The sequence below is a fragment of the Nicotiana tabacum genome, chromosome 16 (genome assembly GCF_000715075.1).
Source record: "Nicotiana tabacum cultivar K326 chromosome 16, ASM71507v2, whole genome shotgun sequence".
Lineage (NCBI taxonomy): Eukaryota > Viridiplantae > Streptophyta > Magnoliopsida > Solanales > Solanaceae > Nicotiana > Nicotiana tabacum.
This window is the reverse complement of record NC_134095.1, coordinates 88,290,357-88,312,509: the sequence shown is the minus strand read 5'-3', so window position 1 is coordinate 88,312,509 and position 22,153 is coordinate 88,290,357.

Here is a 22,153-nt window from a genome sequence, read left to right as displayed (position 1 = left end):
TGGAATAACTATGTTTCTATTAGTCCGATTACTTAGAAGTAGTTGGTGTTAAATTCATTTACTTAAACATAATGTAATAGTGCAATCCAGTAATGATCATTTCCGAATTCAAGGTGCGTTAAAAGCCGTTCTAAGCAAGAATATATAATGTGTATTATAAAAATACTTTTATTTAAATAATTATTTTTATATTACGTGCATGGAATATATATTTTACAACTTTTATTTTCTTTCATTCTGAATTGTGTAAATAAATTTTAAATTTTTTTTTGTTAATACTAAAATTATTATTACAAACAAATTATTCCAATTAATTCTTTTACTATGATCATTATTTTGTTATTCCAGCCTTATAGATGCTTAAATTCTTTTTATTTTATTAATTTATAAATAATATTTATTTATTCTATAGGTAAGTCCATAATATAAATTAAAAAGGGAAAATTATAATATTAAAAATTTTAAAAATAAAATAAAAGAAGATAAATATTTATAATTTAGAGGGTAAAATATGTATTTGACAATCCAAAATTTGAAAAATCGAGTTGAGTGACCTTCTGGGTGCAATAGGCATATTTCAGTGACTTTGTTGTTACAAACGAAAGAAAAATGACTTTAGGAGATAATTTGAGATTGTTAAGTGACCATTTGAATAATTGACTCGAAATATTGTATACTGCGTTAATGTTCTAAATATCGCCCTTATGCTTATCGGGAAAAAACAGATTTTAAATTTGAAAAATTATCTAAACTTGAGAGTTCGGAAAGATAGCTGTCTTTTCCCTTTTGACAAAGACCAATTTTTTCACGAAATAGGACTACGTACTGTACCACAAAAGAAATTGAAAAGGAATTCAAGACTTTAGTGTTTAGAGAATTGATATGAGAAAATGTTTTACATTTAATTCATTTTTAATATCCCAAGATGAAGGATTTGATTCAATTAACAAAAGTTTACATGATGTAAAGCGGAATCTGGCTACTAATCGTAATCATGCATAATTAAAATATTAGAAGTTCTTCTTTTCTTTTTCTCTCTTTTCCTTTCATAACGCCAATGATAAACTAATCTTGAACACTAGACGACCTTAATTGTCTGATTATGGAAAACGCTACTTTTCCTCCCAATTTGAATATTCTTTGTTCGTCGTTAAGTTATAAAAATATGCAATGGCATCCTTTCTTAAAAAGTTTAACTTGACCAAAATAGTTATGTTTTACACCTTATTACTATATTATTTCTATAACTACTTATCACTTTATCATTCTAAAATAAAATTCACAAAGCAAAGTGGTAAACTCCTATATATTATAACACCCCCTACGTCAAAATAAAAATACTTCTAAAAATAGTGTAGCTCTATCAACATACTTCTTGTTTCAATCATCGTTTACCCGTAAAATGATACATTTAAATTTGCAATGTGGTTTATAGACAAGTGAATTACGCTACTAGAAATTCGTCAAAAACCGACCAAGAAAAACCAATCAAAGTTGGTCGGTTTTTAAAAATATTTTAATTTTTATTTTTTTTTACGAAACCAACCAACTTTGGTCGGTTTTCTTTGGCGCAAAAATACGAAAAACTATTTTGAGTCCCGCAAAATTTATTTTTCAAGAAATCGACCAACTTTGGTCGGTTTTTGCAATTAAAATAAATAAAAATTAATATTAAAAAAACCCGACCATTTTAATAAAATCGACCAACTTTGGTCAGTTATTTTTGTGCGAAAATAAAATTAAAGAGTATAAATAAAAAATAAGACAATCTTAAAACAAAATGCACCACTGGTTTAATACTATCCTGCCACAGTACACACCCCGGTTCGATTCCTAGATGTTGAATCTTTTGATTACATAATTAAAATACCGACCAACTTTGGTCGTTTTTTTTTTGCGACCAACCTTGGTCCTTTTACCTTTGCAACCAATCTTGGTCGGTAATTAGTGACCAACCTTGGTCGGTATACTAAAACGACCACCAAAATAGCGACCAAACGTGTTTGTATGCGTTTTGGTAGGTAATTTACCAAAACCGACCAATGTTGGTCGATTTTTTGTGATCGCTAATTACCGAATTTCTAGTAATGTTAATTTGATTCAAGAATATAAAAAAGAATATCAAATTATCAAGAGTAATAAATTAAACGGAAACACAAGCCTGATTGTGAGCTGAACTTCTTTGAAAGCAATGACAAGAACAAAATGAAGAACAAAGTACATAATATTCTTTGAAATAAGAGCTTTTTGCCTTTTTGTATACATAATATTTCATGTCCTACCATAAATATGAATTCTTCTATTTATAGCTTAATGCAGGGAGACAAGATTCCCAAATCAAGTTCTCCTTTATGAATAAAACCCCTATTGATGGCTACATAATAGTTGAAAATTAATGCAAAGGCTCTTTGTAACGATCGCTCATTAAATGTTGTATTTCCCAGCCGATGTAATCCTTTCAATTCTTCGTCCTCGGTTTTGCTATCCTCGGAACTCACCCAGCATCGGTCACATATTTGTAACCGATGTCAGCTATCTGCCGACTCATATCTTACTTGTCTTTACTTCTACTTATCAACTGGTCAAGCATCCACATGCTAGTTACCAATTTTACCCATACAGATAGTCCCCCTACTTTTCAGTGATAGTACTTTGTATTATCGGGAAAAAGATAAGACCTTTTTTCTTGGCGGAAAAGTTCATGAACGGTTTCTGACACTTGAAAGGGCGCACATCTTCTTGCATTTAAGAGCCAAACATGTGTTTTCTCTTGATTCAGCAAATATTTTTGGCAGTTTTCAAGGTAATCATGACCATGAATTTTGCCGCTTATAAACTTCTCCACTACTCGTCACTTTTACCTTTCACTTTTACAAACTCTTCTTCTTCGAATTTCCTGCAAACCCTCTCTTTCTCGGTAAAACCTCCTTATTCAGATTTTTCTACCACCATGTATTTTATTGCTTCTACCCTCGAAAACTCTAATCTTCTAATCGATGGTGGCCCTTCTAAAAAGGGTAAAAGTAAGGAAGCAGATGCCGAGTCTCCTACCTGTCACGACCCTAAACCCGGACCCGTTCGTAATGGCGCCTCTCGTGAAGACAATGCCAGCTGACACTTACCTATTTCAGTTTAAACAATTAAACAATAAGAATTAAGTCTAAAACATGATAAATAATCCAAAAGTAAGCAGTTGACCGTACAGTTACAGAAGATAAACCAAACAGAGCCCGATATCGAGGTGTCACTAGTCATGAGCATCTATCAAAATGCTACAAGTCTGAAATGCCTACTAATTATTACCGAATAACTGGGAAAAAAAGATAGAAATGAGATAAAGGGGGATAAACACGGGACTGCAGACGCCAAGCAGCTACCTCGTGGACTCCGAAATCTGCCGGGAGCTCTCAACTCGCGCTCGCAGGATCAACAACACCTGAATTTACACACGGGGTGGAGGAAGTAAAGTGAGTACTCCAACTCAGTGAGTAATAATCATAAATAAACGACTGAGAGATATGAAAACACGTAAGGCATATTATAGGCTATAATAATGTAGTAAAACCAATAGAAACAGTGAATCAGTGAAGATACAAAAAATCATTTAAGTTCAGTTTAATATTCATGAAATGCCTTTTCAATAATTAAACAGGTAATTGACAGATAATAATAAAGATAAACACATAAAGGTTCGCCCCTCAGGCACAATGTCAACCAATCCTCCCCTTGGGCAATATCTCATAACAATACCAGCCCCTCGGGCTATATCTCACATCACAATGGGTACCCGCGCTCACTGGTGGTGTGCAGACTCCTGGAGGGCCCCTTACTCCCCAAGCACAATATCAAGCCTTTTTGTGGCATCATCACTAGGCTCTCGGCCTCATATCAACAAGCCACCTCGTGACATACATATCTCAGGCCCTCGGCCTCATAATCATAGTCAGTGTTTCCTCACAACATAGGCCCTCGGCCTTACTTAGTCAAAATCCTCACAAGCCACTAGGCAATAGTAAAATATGATTCTCAGCCCAAAATATCATTTAAAAGTGTCATTTAAGTATTAAAGCGGAGTAAACATGGCTGAGTTATGAAAACAGTGGAATATAGTATGACTGAGTTCAACTATAAAGTCAAAACAGTGAGAAAATATCAATAAAAGTCCCCTAAGGGTTCAAATAGTTGGCACAAGGCCCAAATATGGCATTCAGCCCAAAACATGCTGATAACAAATAGATTTCAGTCAAATACGCGGTAAAATAGTCATTCGGGACGCACTAAATCACAATCCCCAACAGTGCACGACCCCACGCTTGTCCTCACGTGTGTGTCACCTCAATATAGCACAACGATGTGCAATCCGGAGTTTCATACCCTCAGGACATCATTTACAATCAGTACTCACCTCAATCCGGTCCAAACTCTAGCCCGCGACGTCTTTGGACCTCGAATCGGCCTCCACTCGCGTCAAATCTATCCAAAATTAAAATCACGATATCAAAATATACTAAGGGAATGAAGCCCAAGCGAAAATAATCAATTTACAACATAAATCTCGAAATTACCAAAATCTGACCCCCGGGCCCACGCCTCGGAATTCGATAAAATTCATACCAATAGATTCCTTATCTCCCCACGCGTTCATACATATCAAAAGTACCAAAATCCGACCACAAATGGTCTCTCAAATCCTCAAGTCTAGGTCTCCAATACCAAGCCCTAGTTTTACCCAATTTTTAACCCTTGAATCCCATTAATTATAGCATTAATCCATGAAATAATACCATAGGAACGAGTTTTAGGTCAAAAATCCTTACCTCAATGAAATCTCCTTGAAATCCTCCTTCAAAATCGTCCAAAAAGCTCCAAAGCCGACTTAGAAATGGTGAAATAGCTCAAAAATCGCGAAGGAAACAATTTATACCTTCTGGCCCAGGGATTTTGCATCTGCAGCCCAATTCCCTATTCTGCGGTCAAGACCATCGCATATGCGGTCCTCATTTAAGTCCCAACTTTTCGCATCTGCGATGAACATTCTGCACCGGCGCCTTCGCAGGTGCGGTCCCACAACTGCTTCTGCGGTTCCTGCCTTTCCAGCCAGTTTCCGCTTCTCCGACCCATCTTCCGCATTTGCGGCGTCACACCTACGGTTTGGGTCGCAGGTGCGGAAACAACAAAAGCAGCAAAAATCTACAACCCCTCCAAACTCTCCGTCAACCATCCGAAATCACCCCGAGGCCCCTGGGACCTCAACCAAAAGAACAAACCTATCTCATAACCTTATTCAAACATATACCAATCTTCAAAACACCTCAAAAAACATCGAATCAACCAAAACTCATCGGATTCAAACCTAAGTTTCCAAAAATCTTCCGAATTCCGCTTTTGATCAAAAACCCAACCAAACCACGTCTGAATGACCTAAAATTTTGCATACACATTCCTAATGACACCACGGAACTACTGCAACTCTCTGAAATCCATTCCGACCCCTATATCAAAATCTCACCTATCAACCGGAAAATGCCAAAAATCTAATTTCGCCAATTCAAGCCTAAATCTACTCCGGACCTCCAAAACACATTCCGATCACGCTCCTAAGTCCCAAATCACCTCCCGAAGCTATCCGAACCATTGGAACTCACATTCAAGCCCTCTAACACATAAGTCAACATCCAGTTGACTTTTCCAACTTAAGCTTCCTCAAAAGAGACTAAGTGTCTCAAACCTTACCAAATCCTTTCGGAATTCGAGCCAACTAACCTAATCTCTCATAGAACCTATAACAAAGAAATAAGAAGCATAAATGGAGAAAACGGAGCAGTAACTCATGAGACGACTGGCCGGGTCATCACATCTCCCCCTCTTAAACAAACGTTTGTCCTCAAACGAGTCAAGAAACATACCTGAACCTCAAACAGGTGAGGATATCTGCTCCGCATCTCCCGCTCAGTCTCCCAGGTAGCCTCCTCCATGGGCCGACCTCTCCATTGCACTTTCACTGAAGCTATATCCTTTGACCTCAACTTTCAAACTTGACGCTCCAAAATAGTTGTTGGCTCCACATCATAAGTCAAATCACCATCCAACTGAACCGTGCTGAAATCCAGGACATGCGACGGATCCCCGGTATAATTCCGGAGCATAGAAACATGAAATACAGGATGCACATTCGACAAGCTGGGTGGCAAAGCAAGCTCATAAGCCACCTCCCTAATCCTTCGAAGCACCTCAAAAGGCCCAATGAGCCGAGGACTCAACTTACCTTTCTTCACAAATCTCATGACACCTTTCATGGCCGAAACCTTCAACAGAACCTTCTCACTAACCATGTAGGACACATCTGGAACCTTCCTGTCAGCATAACTCTTTTGCCTCGACTGCGCTGTATGAAGCCTCTCCTGAATCACCTTCACCTTTTCTGAAGCATCCTGCACCAAGTCAGTCCCCAATAGCCTAGCCTCACCCGGCTCAAACCAACCAACTGAAGATCTACACCGCTTCCCATACAAAGCCTCATATGGAGCCATCTGAATACTCGACTGGTAGCTGTTGTTATAAGCAAACTCTACAAGCGGTAGAAACTGATCCCATGACCCTCCGAAATCAATGACACAAGCACACAACGTGTCCTCCAATATTTGAATAGTGCACTCGGACCGCCCGTCCGTCTAAGGGTGAAAAGTTGTGCTCAACTCAACCTGAGTACCCAACTCTCGCTGCACACACATCCAGAACTGCAAAGTAAACTTAGTGCCCCTATCTGAAATGATGGAAACTGGGACACCATTCAAATGAACAATCTCCCGGATATAGATCTCTGCCAACTGCTCTAAAGAATAGGTAGTACACACAAGAATGAAGCGCACGAACTTGGTTAGCCGATCCACAATCACCCAAATAGCATCAAACTTCTTCAAGGTCTGTGGAAGTCCAACTACAAAGTCCATAGTGATCCTCTCCCACTTCCACTATGGAATATCCATCTGATGAAGCAAGCCACGCGGTCTTTGATGCTCATATTTCACCTGCTGACAAATGAGACACCGAGCTACAAATCCCACAATGTCTTTCTTCATTCTCCTCTACCAATAGTGTTGCCTTAAATCCAGGTACATCTTCGTGTCACCCGAATGAATGGAATACCGCGAGCTATGGGCCTCCTCCAGAATCAACTCCCAAAGCCCATCCACATTGAGCACACAAATCCAGCCCTGCATCCTCAACACCCCATCATCACCAATAGTCACATCTCTGGCATCATCGTGCTGAACTCTGTCCTTAAGAACAAGCAAATGAGGATCATCATAGTGGCGCTCTCTGATGCGATCATATAAGGAAGACCGAGAAACCACATAAGCCAACACCCAACTGGGCTCCGAAATATCTAACCTCACAGACCGATTGGCTAAGGACTAAACATCAACTGCAAGAGGTCTCTCCCCAAGTGGAATATATGCCAAACTCCCCATACTCACCGCCTTTCGGCTCAAAGCATCGGCCACCACATTGGCCTTTCCCGGATGGTACAATATAGTAATATCATAATCCTTTAGAAACTTCAACCATCTCCACTGCCTCAAATTAAGATCCTTCTACTTGAACAAGTGCCGAAGACTACGATGATCAGTAAACACCTCACAAGATACACCATACAAGTAATGCCTCCAAATCTTTAACGCGTGAACTGTGGCAGCTAGCTCTGAATCATGAGCGAGGTAGTTCTTCTCATGGGGCTTCAACTAACGAGAAGCATAAGCAATAACTCTACCTTCCTTCATCAAAACACAACCAATACCAACTCTCGAAGCATCACAATACGGTATATGAACTTGAAATTGATGGCAAAACTAAAATTAGAGTTGTGGTTAAGGCTGTCTTGAGCTTCTGAAAGCTCTCCTCACACTCATCCTACCATACAAATGAAGCACCCTTCTGAGTCAACTTGGTCAAGGGCGATGCGATGGATGAAAATCCCTGAACAAACCGGCGATAATAACCCACCAAACCAAGAAAGTTGTGAATCTCTATGGCTGAGGACGGTTGGGCCAACTATGAACCACTTCTATCTTCTTCGGATCAACCTGAATACCCTCATTGGACACCATGTGTCCCAAGAAAACCACTAAATTGAGCCAAAAATCACATTTGGAAAATTTTGCATAATGTTTCTCCTCCCTCAATCTCTACAACACAACTCTCAAATTCTCCGCATGCTCCTCCTGACTCCGCAAATACACCAGAATATCATCAATGAAGACTATGACAAACGAGTCGAGATAAGGCCGGAACACGTTGTTCATCAAATACATGAACATTGTTGGGGCATTGGTCAGCCCAAAAGACATCACCAAGAACTCATAATGACCATATCGGGTCCTAATGTTGTCTTAAGAATATCGGAGTCCCTGATTTTCAACTGGTGATAACCCGAACGGAGATCAATCTTGGAGAACACTCTCGCTCCCTGAAGCTGGTTGAATAAATCATCAATGCGAGGCAAGGGATACTTGTTCTTACTGTTACTTTGTTCAATTGCCTATAATCAATGCACATCCTCATAGTGTCATCCTTCTTCTTCACAAATAAAATCGGCGCACCCTAAGGTGACACACTAGGCCGAATGAACCCCTTATCAAGGAGTTCCTGAAGCTGCTCCTTTAATTCCTTCAACTCCACTGCTGCCATACGATACACGGAATAAAAATGGGCTGAGTTCCCGGCACCAGGTCAATACCAAAATCAATATCCCTGTCTGATGGCATGCCCGATAGGTCTGCAGGAAATACATCAGGAAAATCCTTTACAATTGGAATAGAATCAATACTGAGAGTCTCTGCACTGACATCCCTCACAAAGGCTAGATACGAAAGACAACCCTTCCCAACCATACCACTCTACTGGTAATATAATCAGTCAATCCTCGCCACTCAATCCGTGGCACACCCGGTATTGCCAATGTGATTGTCTTAACATGACAGTCTAGAATAGAACGACCGGATATAGCCAATCCATGCCTAAAATGACATCGAAATCCACCATACATAATAATAAAAGATACACACAGGTCTCCAGACCCCCCAATAGCCACCACACACGACCGGTACACATAGTCTACAACAATAGTATCGCCTACCGGGGTAGACACATGAACAGGTTAAGCAAGAGACTCGCGGGGCATACCCAAATAATGAGCAAAGTATGATGACACATAAGAAAAGGTGGAACCGGGATCAAATAATACAGAGGCATCTCTATGGCAGACTGAAACAATACTTGTGATAACAGCATCAGAAGAAATAACATCGGGTCTAGCTGGAAGTGCATAGAAACAGGCGTGACCGCCACCTGGTCGACCTCCCCCTCTGGAGTGACCTCTAGCTGACCGACCTCCACCCCTAACTAGCTAGGTGGGTGATGATGAAGTAACTGGCGCTGAAGCCGATGGCTGACCCCTCTACTGAGATGAACTCGCAAGATGATGAGGGCACTGCCTCCACATATGACCCATCATTCCACACTTATAACACCTCCCAGGTGATGGAGAAGGGGACTGAAGGGAACCCCTAGCACCAGAATGACTAGATGATGCACCTGGCATAGAAGAGCCCTGAACTGATGGAGCACGAGACAAACTCTAAGCTGGAAGGGCACTAAGTGATGACTGGCCCTAATGAGAACTGTGAGTACCATGACCCGATGACACCCCACAATAACCTGGGCGAGCTGGCTAAGCATGCCTGAATGAACGACCTCTACCGTGCTGAAATTAACCTCTCGAAGGAGCACTACTATAACTACCAAATCCTCGAGGCCTCTTGGCCTTTCTCTCCTCTCGCTCTTGGCGACGAATAGACTAAATCTCATAGTAAATACCCACAACCTCCTCGAAAGTAGCACCGGTCAACCTCTCCCTGGTCATGAGAATACGAAGCTGATAAGTGAGGCCATCAACAAACCTCCTAATCCTCTATCTATCTGCCGGAACCAACCAAATAGCATGATAAGCTAACTCGGAGAACCTCATCTCATACTGCATCACAGTTATCTCTCCCTGACGCAACCACTCAAACTGCCTGCGCAGCTCCTCTCTGCGAGACTACATCACATACTTCTCTAAAAAGAAAACGGAGAACTACTGCCAGGTAAGGGGTGTTGCACCAACAGGCCTACGCCTCTCAAAAGTCTCCCACCAAGTGAAGGCAGCTCCAAAGAACTGATAAGTAGTGAAAACGACCCCGCTGGTCTCCAGAATACTCGTTGTACTAAGCATCCTCTAACACTTATCCAAGAAATCCTGGGCATCCTCGCCCTCTGCACCACTGAAGGTCGGAGGCTAAAGTCTACCAAACCTCTCCAATCTGTGTTGCTCGTCCTCTGGCATGGCAGGAACTACATAGTCCTGAGCGGCTGCAACTGGCTGGGCTGGATGTGCCCCCAGCGTCTAAAGTCCCTGCATGACTTGCTCAAGTGTGCGAGCGGCGGGAGTCTGATTGCCTCCCCCTGCCTGAGAAGTAGCTGTAGTTGTAGTGGATGAGACCGCCTGAGCTAGGCCAATGCAAACTGATAGGATCTGAGCCAAGGCCTCCCGACGACCCAAAATCACAATGGACACAACTGGTGCCTGAGCTGGTACTGCTGAAGCATCCACAACTGGGACCCGATCCTGGACTGGGGTGGCTGGTGGATCTACAAGTACTGCCCTAGCTATTGTACGGGTCACACATCTTCCCCTACCATGACCATGGTCGCGTTATCGGCCTCTAATGGCCACAACTGGTGGTACTAGTGGTCGTCCATCCAGACCGGTAGCGCGTGTCCTCACCATCTGTGAGAGAATAAAATGACAGAAGTTTAGTACTCGGATCAAAAATTCGCACGACAAGAATTTCAAGGATATGAAGTTTTCCTAAAGGTTCTGCAGCCTCTCGAGGATAAATACAAACGTCTCCGTACCGATCCGCGAGACTCTACTAAACCTGCTCATGACTCATGAGACCTATGTAACCTAGGCTCTGATACCAACTTATCACGGCCCTAAACTTGGACCTGGTCGTGATGGCGCCTCTCGTGAATACAAGGCCAACCAACACTTACCCATTTTAGTTTAAGCAATTAAACAATAAGAATTAAGTCTAAAATATTTTAAATAATCCAAAAGTAAGCAGTTGACTATACAGTTGCGGAAGATAAACCCAACACAACCCGATACTGGGGTGTCACTAGTCATGAGCATATATCAAAACGCTACAAGTCTGAAATGCCTACTAACTATTACAGAATAACTAATAAGAGATAGAAATGAGATAAAGGGGAGAAACACGGGACTACAGACGCCAAACAGCTACCTCGTGGACTCCGAAGTCTGCCGGGAGCACTCAACTCGCACTGGCAGGATCAGCAACGCCTGAATCTGCACACGAGGTGCAGGGAGTAAAGTGAGTACTCCAACTCAGTGAGTAATAATCATAAATAAACAACTGAGAGATATGAAAACACGTAAGGCACATTATAGGGTATAATGAAGCAGTAAAACCAGTAGAAATAGCGAATTAGTAAAGATACGAAAAATCATTTAAGTTCAGTTTAAACTTTATGAAATTCCTTTTCAACAATTAAACAGGTAATTGACAGACAATAAGAAAGATAAGCACATAAAGGGTCACCCCTCGGGCACAATGTCAACCAATCCGCCCCTCGGGAAATATATCAGAATAATACCAGCCCCTCGGGCTATATCTCACATCACAATGGGTACCCGCGATCACTGATGGTGTGCGGACTCCTAGAGGGGCCCCTTACTATCCAACCACAATATCAAGTCATCTCATCGCATCATCACTAGGCTCCCGGCCTCATATAAACAAGCCACCTTGTGGCGTACATATCTTAGGCCCTCGGCCTCATAATCATAGTCAGTGTTTCCTCACAACATAGGCTCTCGGCCTTACTCAGTCAAAATCCTCACAAGCCACTCGGGTAATAGTAAAATATGATTCTCATACCAAAATATCATTTAAAAGTGTCATTTAAGTATTAAAGCTGAGTAAACATCGCTGAGTTATGAAAACAGTGGAATATAGTGTGACTAAGTTCAAGTGTAAAGTCAAAATAGTGAGGAAATATTAATAAAAGTCCCCTAATGGTTCAAATTGTTGGCACGAGGCCCAAATATGGCCTTCAGCCCAAAACATGTTTATAACAAATAGATTTCAGTCAAATATGCGGTAAAATAGTCATTCGGGATGGACTAAGTCATAATCCCCAACAGTGCACGACCCCACGCTCGTCATCAAGCGTGTGCATCACCTCAATATAGCACAACTATGTGCAATCCGGCTTTCATACCCTCAGGACATCATTTACAATCATTACTCACCTCAATCCGGTCCAAACACTAGCCCGCTATGTCTTTTCCCTCTCGAATCGGCCTCCACTCGGGTTGAATCTATCCAAAATCAGAATCACGGTATCAAAATATTCTAAGGGAACGAAGCCCAGGCAAAATTAATAAATTTACAACATAAATCCCAAAATTACCAAAACCCGACCCCCTGGCCCATGTCCCGAAATTCAATAAAATTCACACCAATAGATTCCTTATCTCCCCACGAGTTCATACATATCAAAAGTACCAAAATCCGACCACAAATTGTCCCTCAAATCCTTAAGTCTAGGTCTCCAATACCAAGCACTAATTTTACCCAATTTTTAACCCTTAAATCCCATTAATTATAGCTCTAATCCGTGAAATAATACTATAGGAATGAGTTGTAGGTCCAAAATACTTGCCTCAATAAAGTCTCCTTGAAATCCTCCTTCAACATTGTCCAAAAAGCTCCAAAGCCGACTTAGAAATGGTGAAATAGCTCAAAAATCGCGAAGGAAACAATTTATAGCTTCTGGCCTAGGGATTTCGCATCTACGGCCCAATTCCCGCTTCATCAGTACCGCTTCTGCGGTCAAGACCACCGCATCTGCGGTCCTTACTTAAGTCCCAACTTTTCGCATCTGCGATGAACATTCTGCACCTGCGCCTTCGCAGGTGCGGTCCCACAACCACTTCTGTGGTTCCTTCCTTTCCAGCCATTTTCCGCTTCTGCGACCCATCTTCCGCATTTTCGGCATCGCACATGCGGTCCCCAACCCGAAGGTGTGGAAACAACAGAAGCTGCAAAAATATGCAGCTCCTCCAAACTCCCAAACTCTCCGTCAACCATCCGAAATCACCCCGAGGCCCCCAGGACCTCAACCAAAAGCACAAAACTATCCCATAACCTTATTCAAACTTGTACAAATCTTCAAAACACCTCAAACAACATTGAATCAACCAAAACTCATCGGATTCAAGCCTAAGTTTTCAAAAATCTTCCGAATTCCGCTTTTGATCCAAAACCCAACCAAACCACGTCCGAATGATCTGAAATTTTGCACACACATAACAAATGACACAACAGAACTACTGCAACTCTCGGAATTCCATTCCGATCCTTATATCAAAATCTCACCTATCAACCAGAAAATGCCAAAAATCCAATTTCACCAATTCAAGCCTAAATCTACTCCAGACCTCCAAAACACATTCTGATCACGCTTCTAAGTCCCAAATCACCTTCTGAAGCTATCCGAACCATCGAAACTCACATCCGAGCCCTCTAACACATTAGCCAACATCCGGTTGACTTTTCCAACTTAAGCTTCCTCAAAAGAGACACTTACCAAATCCTTTCCGAACCCGAGCCAACCAACCCGATCACTCATAGAACCGATAAACAAAGCAATAAGAAGCAGATATGGGGATAAATGAGCGGTAACTCATGAGACAACTGGTCGGGTCATCTGACTACCGTCAATACAATTATACCTTCTCAACTTCACTCCCAATTGGACCTTCATGTTCAAAAGGGAACTATCAACCTCAATAATGACAGAAATAGGCTTGTCTGGAGATATCCTGCTTCCATTCTATAATGACTAGACTGGTCGTTTTGATGACACAATCCAAAATTCCACCTTGAGAATCTTGATGGCACATAGTCCCTAAGACTAGGTAAGCCTAAGACATCCTGAGTTATTAACAGATTTAAATCATTCAACCATTAAATAAAAACCAGCAATAACATAAATAACAGAAAATGATCAATTGATATACTCTTCCCAAAACTGGTAGTACGAAGTCACAAGCTCTATTGAGAGTAACTAAGAATATCAAATACATCACTGATGGAATGAAAGTAAACAGAAATGAAGTAAAGCTCCAAAAAGTGACTCTGAGGCCTACGAATGCAATTTTAACGACCCAGCCAGTTGTTTTGAGTGTTTGCATTCTGTTTAGCTATTTGAAGTCTTGAATAGCTTGATATGATGTATTACGACCTGTGTGAATCATCGGTTTTTGTTTTCAGGTGATTTGGGATTGATTCGGAAAGATGGTTCTCAACTAAGAAGCCTTAAGTTTGAAGAGTTGACAAAGTTTGACTTTTGTGTATTTGACCCCAGATCGGAGTTTTGATGGTTCTGTTAGGTTCGTATAGTGGTTTTGGACTTGGAAATATGCCCAAATTTGCATTTGGATGTTTAGTGAAGGTTTTGGTGTTAATTAGCAAAAGTTGGCAATTTGATGATTTGGAAAGTTCATAGGTTTAACCGGGAGTTGACTTTGATGATATCACATTCCGATTTTGATTTCGGGAATTGAAATATCTTTTTTAGGTTATTTTATACTTGTGTGCAAAATTTGAGGTCATTCCGAGTAGATTTGATATGGTTCGGCACAGGTTTTGGAAGTTGAATGTTCAAAAGTTCATAAAGTTTGATTGGAGATGTGATTTGTGGTTTTGATGTCATTATATGTCATTTGAGACCGCGAGTAGGTCTGCTTTATGTTTTGGAACTTGTTGGTATGTTTGGAAGGGGTCCCGAGGGGCTCATATGAATTTCGAACGTGTTTTGGATTATTTTTGATGGTTTTGTAATGCTGATTGCTGGTGTGAGCATCACGATCGCAGAGCTGGGCTCGCGATCTCATAGAGGAATTATGGAACTGGGTATTTTTCTTCTTCGTGTTCGTGACATCAAGAACACGTTCGCATAGGTTGTACTGGCTACTGCCGTGTTCGCATATGTGGCATCACATTTGCATAGAGCTAAGCTGGGTGCTGGGGACTTCTTAATCATGTTCGTGTAAGCTAAGTCGCGTTCGCGGAGTGTTGGAGTCTGTGGTAATCACACTCGCACGGCCAAAGTAAGCAAACGCATATATATATATATACACCCGTTTTATCTCACCGCATGTGAAATATATAAATAATAACAATAGCATGGACAACTCACGTGCAAATACCCGAACAATTCTCTCAAAAATTTCACATGTGCAAAAAACACAATAACGCAACATAACAACTCACACCGCACGTGCCCATATGACACAACATTTCCATAACAACAATACTAATACCACAACAATACATAGTCCACTGCTCAACAACACTGAGTATAACAATAACGACAATACACGAGAATACGGAAAGTAAATCAACACAAGAATTACATCAACACAATGAAATGGAAGAATAAACTTGATAATGAAAGAGATAACATATAATAATGACTTCAAATCAGAATAACTCAACAACGAGAGAGATAAATTGTAATAATGACCTCAAATAAGAATAACTCAATAATAAAAGAGATAATATGTAATGAAAACATCAAATAAGAATACCTCAACAACAAGAGAGGTAACATGTAACATGAACTTCAATTATAGCATGTAAGAGTAAACTTAGCTATGGAAGATATAAACATGATATAACAACTTCAATTAAATGCATATAAGAAATCTAAGAGTCTAAACTGGTCAATTTCCACATATAAGACTGTATATACAATCGTCACCTCGTGTACATGTCTTCCACGTAACTCAAATAGTGTAAATAAACCAAACCCTACGGGGTAGCTTCCCCGACACAAAGTTAAGGAAGATACTTACATTAACTAGGCCAAATCAATACTCAAGAATAGCTTTTCCTTTAGAATTTGACCTGGTGCCCACCTCACAAATGCGATGTCCGCAAATGCAAATATTTCTCGCATTTGTGAGACCTGAGGCACCAACAAAGATACAACAGAACTTAAACTCTTTCAAGCACTCCGAAACGCATCTGAAACTTACCCGAGACCTCGGGGATCTATACCAAACATCAACACAATTCTATAAATATCATTCGAACTCACTCATGTGATTAAAAAATCAAAATAACATCTGGAACCATAAATCAGACATCAAATCACATGAATTTACAATGAAACACAATAACTTCTAAAAACACAACCACGTGTCCGATTCCTATCAAACCAACTCAAAATGAAACAAAATTTTGCAGACAAGTCACAAATAATAATAAAAAAAACTATTCCAAGTCTTGAAACAAAAATCCAAACCCGACAGCCATAAAATCAAACCATGGTCAAACTTAAGGAATTACTAAACCTTCAAATTGCTAACTTTCGGCAAAACAAGCCAAATTAACCTAAGAGCCTTCAAATTTAATTCTGGAGATATTCCCAATTCCAAATAAAAATACGAACCTATCGGAGCCATCATAATACTATTCTGGGGTCGTTTACACAAAAGGCAAACCTCGGTAAACATTTCCAATTTACTTTTCTAAAATGAGAATTAATCTTCCAAATCAATCCCGAAACACTCGAAAACCGTAACCGACCATGCACACAAGTCATAAAACACAATATGAAGCCACTCAAGACCTCAAACCATGAAACGGAAGGCTAAATCTCAAAACGACTGATCGGGTCATTACATTCTCCCCCTCTTAAACAAACGTTCGTCCTCAAAAGTGCGAAGAATCGTTCCAAAGCTATCAAATTGTTGTATAAACTTACCATACACTTCCATACAGGTTATCCCACGTCACTGAAATCCACATAAGCTCGACAAAACCATCTCAACTGAGGATTATCCCTTTCACCCATACTAAAATGCCTTGGAACCAAATTTCAACATCGACCAAAGACTTGATTTTCACATAAACAAATTGTATCCACCTCAATCAATTGAAACAGCTCATACATACATCCATAGGATATAATCACATGACGTAACACATCACCCATATACCGATCACAATAACTCTGACCATAATGCTGCCCATTACCAAACTCGATACCGATAAATAGCCTCATAGTGACTAGAACCTTGTTCCAGACTTTCACAACACTGACAATGATATAAGATACATATGAAACTCATATCTACTCACCCGACCATCAAGCCACACCCAAACGCCACCTGGGCACATACATCGTAATCCAAACCTAACAAGCATAACTCGAATACAACTAAATATGGAAAGAGAAAACATGAGAGAGCTATCATACAAGTCCAACAGGTACAGCTGCCCCTCTGTACCACACTATGGATCCAATCTACAAGGAACAAATAAGACACATGCAACCACCACAACGAATCTTACCTTAACATAACCTCACCGCACATAGCCTGATATAAACACATCTATCCATTTTCCATAAGGAACATAAGGTTCCCATACTCCACTTGGAATCACTAGTAAGATAAACATCCCGAGAACTATTAACCTTCTGCTAACTCAATCTTATGGAACAAAACCACAACACGTAACAGACTTCCCACACCTATAGAACACCCAAATCATAAGTTAGGGCCAAACCATCCAGAAGTCACATCAAAATCTATTATATTAACTAAAAGAAAGTTCACCCAAGACTCATAACCCTCAATAGCGACCAAACCAAAATGATAGACACGGTCTATCACAATAGAATCCCCCAACTAGCGTGAACACATAAACAGAACCATACCATAAGATGAATCTTACCAATAAATTAGAATGGATCAAATAATACTAATCCATCTCTATAACCAACCAAAACCATACCTTTAATGAGAACATCTATTGATGCAGCCTCAGTCCAACCAGGAAAAGCATAACAACGGGTTAGACCTACACGAGGCCTCTTATCCTTCCTGTCCTCCCTCTCTAAACTGTTGATGCCCTTGGCCCCCTAACGATATCTACCACTTGATGAAATGAAGTATCAGTCTCCAATTCCCGTGCCATCCCAAGCCTGAGACCATAACTGAGCCCCTTGATAGATTTGCAGACTCTCTCTCTCTCTCTCTAACAATAGAAACCAAAGTAGGTGCATAACGAGAAAACTCACTGAACCTGATGGCATACTGCGACACCGTTATAGTGCCCTGATGTAGCTACTCGTCCTCTGTGCAACACATATCCCATAGGGTCTATGGGACTAACTCACTTAAAATATATCTGAAAACTAAGTCTAAGTAAGTGGGGCTGCATCAGCTAGCCTACCCTCCTCGTAAGTATGCCACTACCTATATGCTACTTCTGACAGCTAAAATATAGTAAATGCAACTCTGCTCACCTCCAATGCCCATGGTGCGGAAAATGCGATGGAACTTGTGTAGAAAACCATGTGCATCCTCAGTACCTATGCCACTGATAGTAAGTGGGTTATACTTTTTGAACCTCTCAAGCCTCTTCTGCTCCTCCTTAGATGTCTCTAGCCCGATCTCAGGCTAAACCGCAATAATGGGATGTACTTGCACAACACCCGAAGTCTAACCAACATGAGCCCTCTGCTCTAGGATACAGGCAGTGGGAGTCTGAGATCCTCCCCCAATCTGTAAAGTAGCTGGTGTAACTGGAATCAATCCCACTTGAGCCAATGTACCAAACATGCTCAAGAACTACGCTAAAGTCTCCTGAAGTCCAGGGGTAGTAACAGGCACCTGAGGTGCCTGTCCCCCAACCGGGGATACTGGTGGCTCTTTAGTTGCTGCTCTGAAAAGTGCTCTTTCTGTAGCACGTGCTTCTCCTCGGCCTCTGCCTCTTTCCCGACCTCTAGAAACACCGGCTCTGGGGGTAGCATCATTAGTAACTGCAACTCGTGTCCTCACCATATATGAGAGAATAGAATGAGAAAGGCTCAAATTCCAAAATCAATAAATACTCACGATATGAGTGAAGGAAATGAAGTTTCCTAATTTTTCTATAGCCTCTCAAAGATAAGTATAGATGTTTTCGTACCAATCTGCAAGAATATACTAAACTTGCTTATGACTTGTAGCACCTATGAACCTAGAGCTCTAATACCAACTTGTCACGACCCAAAATCTCACCTTGAGGATCGTGATGGTACCTAGTCCCTAAGACTATATAAGCCTAACACATGTTGAGTTATTAATAGATTTAAACCATTCAACCATTAAATAAAAACCAGCAATGTGCTTACCACCTGTGAGAGAATAGAAAGACAAAGGCTCAAAATTGGAAAGCAACAAATCCGCACGATAAGGAATCAAAGAAGTGGAATTTCCTAATAGTTTTATAGCCCGTCAAAGATAAGTATAAACGTCTACATACCGATCCAGAAGACTCTACTAAACTTAATTATGACTCGTAGCACCTATGAACCTAGAGCTCTGATAAATACTTGTCATGACCCCAAAATCCTACCTTAGGAATCGTGATGGCACCTAGTCTCTAAGACTAGGTAAGCATAGCACAGGTTGAGAATTTAATAAAAATAACGACTAAGCTATTAATGTAAACTGATAAATAACATAATAAAAGCCAAAACGGAATAATAGTCATACAAATCCTGAAATCGGTGGTACAAAGTCATAAAATCTACTGAAATACACTAGAAACCTCTATTTTAATACTCTTTAGAAACAAACGAAAAGTAGCATGAGATCACTAGAAGGTGATTCTGAGGCCTGCGGGCGTCAAACATGTATACCTTGAAGTCTCTGCGATGACTGAATCAACTCACTAGTGTCTGGCACGGGCAGAGATACATGGACCTACACAAAATGTGTAGAAGTATAGTATGAGTGTATTACAAAGATACCCAGTAAGTATCAAGACTAACCTCAGGGAGTAGGGACGAGTTCAAGTTAATACACTTACAAGACATAGAAACATGTGCAGAATATTAATATAATCTAATAACGTAAAGTAAAAGTAATAAATGACAACAAAGAGTAAACATATAATAAAAATAACAAATGATCAAATACAGTCAAAATACAAGTTAAAGGAATTATGGAAAAACAATAACCATTTAAATCAACAAGCCATTCCAACATAGAATGTACAACAAAAATTACTCCGAGGTACCACACCTCATATTCTTATTTCACAAGTCACAATCAAAAATCTTCCTTATATCATCGTGTTGATCCCAAAGGCACACACAAGTATTACGTGGTCGTACAAGTAATAAAATAATAAGTTGAGTGTCGAACTCACAGAGATTTCTGTTAACTACCTACTAATTTTACCATGATTGTTATTCAGTCGAGTCAATCAGAGTTTAAGAGTGTGATTATACTAGCAATAATTGTAGCAATAATTAATCACGAAGAAAATAGTTGTTGTGTATTCAGCAGAGATGGATATTCCAAGGTTGTGATCGATTTACCAATCCCATTACGTTCTCATTAACTCTCCCTTTCATCAAATTCGCTCATGGTTGCTAATTAATCGAATAATTGCTCTCGTAGTATTCTTCCGAATTACTACTCGCCTATTCAAAATGGATTAACATCTATATCCTTATGGAATCAATCTATTAATAATGCATTAAGAATATGATATTCAATTAAGCATGGTGACTTGGTATATTCCTATCCCAATCACAAATCCGCCCCACTTAGAGTTAAGATCATGCCCTCTTCAATTCTTCTCTAATCTAGATGTAGCTTTCCCAAGCATAACATAGATAGTAAATAGAACTTAACTATTGGCCATACAATTAAGCAATTAATCATAGAATTGAAGAAATAACCATATATGAACGAGTTATAATCAAGGTCAAGTCAACTTCAAACAACAATATTCATGGTTAAATTACAACCCCAGAATGTATGGGTTTTAGCCACTCATGTTTATGACAAAAATAAAACGATGGGTTTTAAACATAAAGCTATTAATACTATGTTAAAGATGGAAGATTGATGAATTATGTGCTCCATTCGTGCTTTTTTGCCTTTGCTTGCCTCCAAAATTGACCGACATCTCACTAATTATATTTAAGGGGTTATTTATAGGTTAGGGTCGGAGTTCCCAAGCCCAAATCCAAGTAGAAAATGTTTAATGCACAAATTGTGAAGGGACCAGGCCTCAGAGCTCGCGAGGCCTGGTGTGGAGCGCACCTTAGAGCAGGCGTCGCCCACTCCAGTGCCCAGTTGACCTCGCCTAGGGCTAGGCGTCGCCCACTCTGGCGCCTGGTCCAATTGTTTTTCCTTTTCATGTATCTTTGATGTCCATGTGTCCAACCTTCACGTATTTTCATCCTTCAAAAATCCTACACATAAAACGATATAATTAAGCTCAAACGTCGAACATTTAATCACTAAAACCTTAAAATGTAGGGTAAGAAATGCACTAAAAATACATATTTATAGCAAAACATCACAACCCCACACTTAAACATTGCTCGTCCTCGAGTCAACCAATAGATTACACTATTCTTGAGAACTTTACAATTACACACTCAAAGCACAGTACACTAATGACCATGGTTGATAGCAACAATTAAACTAGAACATATATAATCACAAACACTTCGCTTTCTTATGCCATTATTCAAAGGAATTATTCACAACTGATACAACCTGCTCATAACAATCATAGCCTCAAAAATCGACTCAATATCACAATGTACTCATAGCTTGAACACTCAACATTATAGAGAAGTCTAATAATGTTACCAATTGCTCGTGAAACCATATTCCCACACAACATGAACAAGAGAGTAAGTTGAATCCACACATTCAAATCTCATGATCAAATATAGTTTGAAGACTCACATATATCAAAAGAAATTGCTCACTCTCACAAAAGAAGTTATATGCATGCAATTGGTACCATAGGCTTGCCCATAATGTAAATCTCTACTAACGTAGGCTTGCTCAATTTAAAATTAATTAGAGCTTTTTTCATGGTTATAATGTGGGCTAAGGTATGGGTAGGATATATTAAGTATTGGTGGTTCACACTCTTAAGCACTTTAATATATCACATAATAAACTTTAAGTGTAAATTCTTTAATCCAC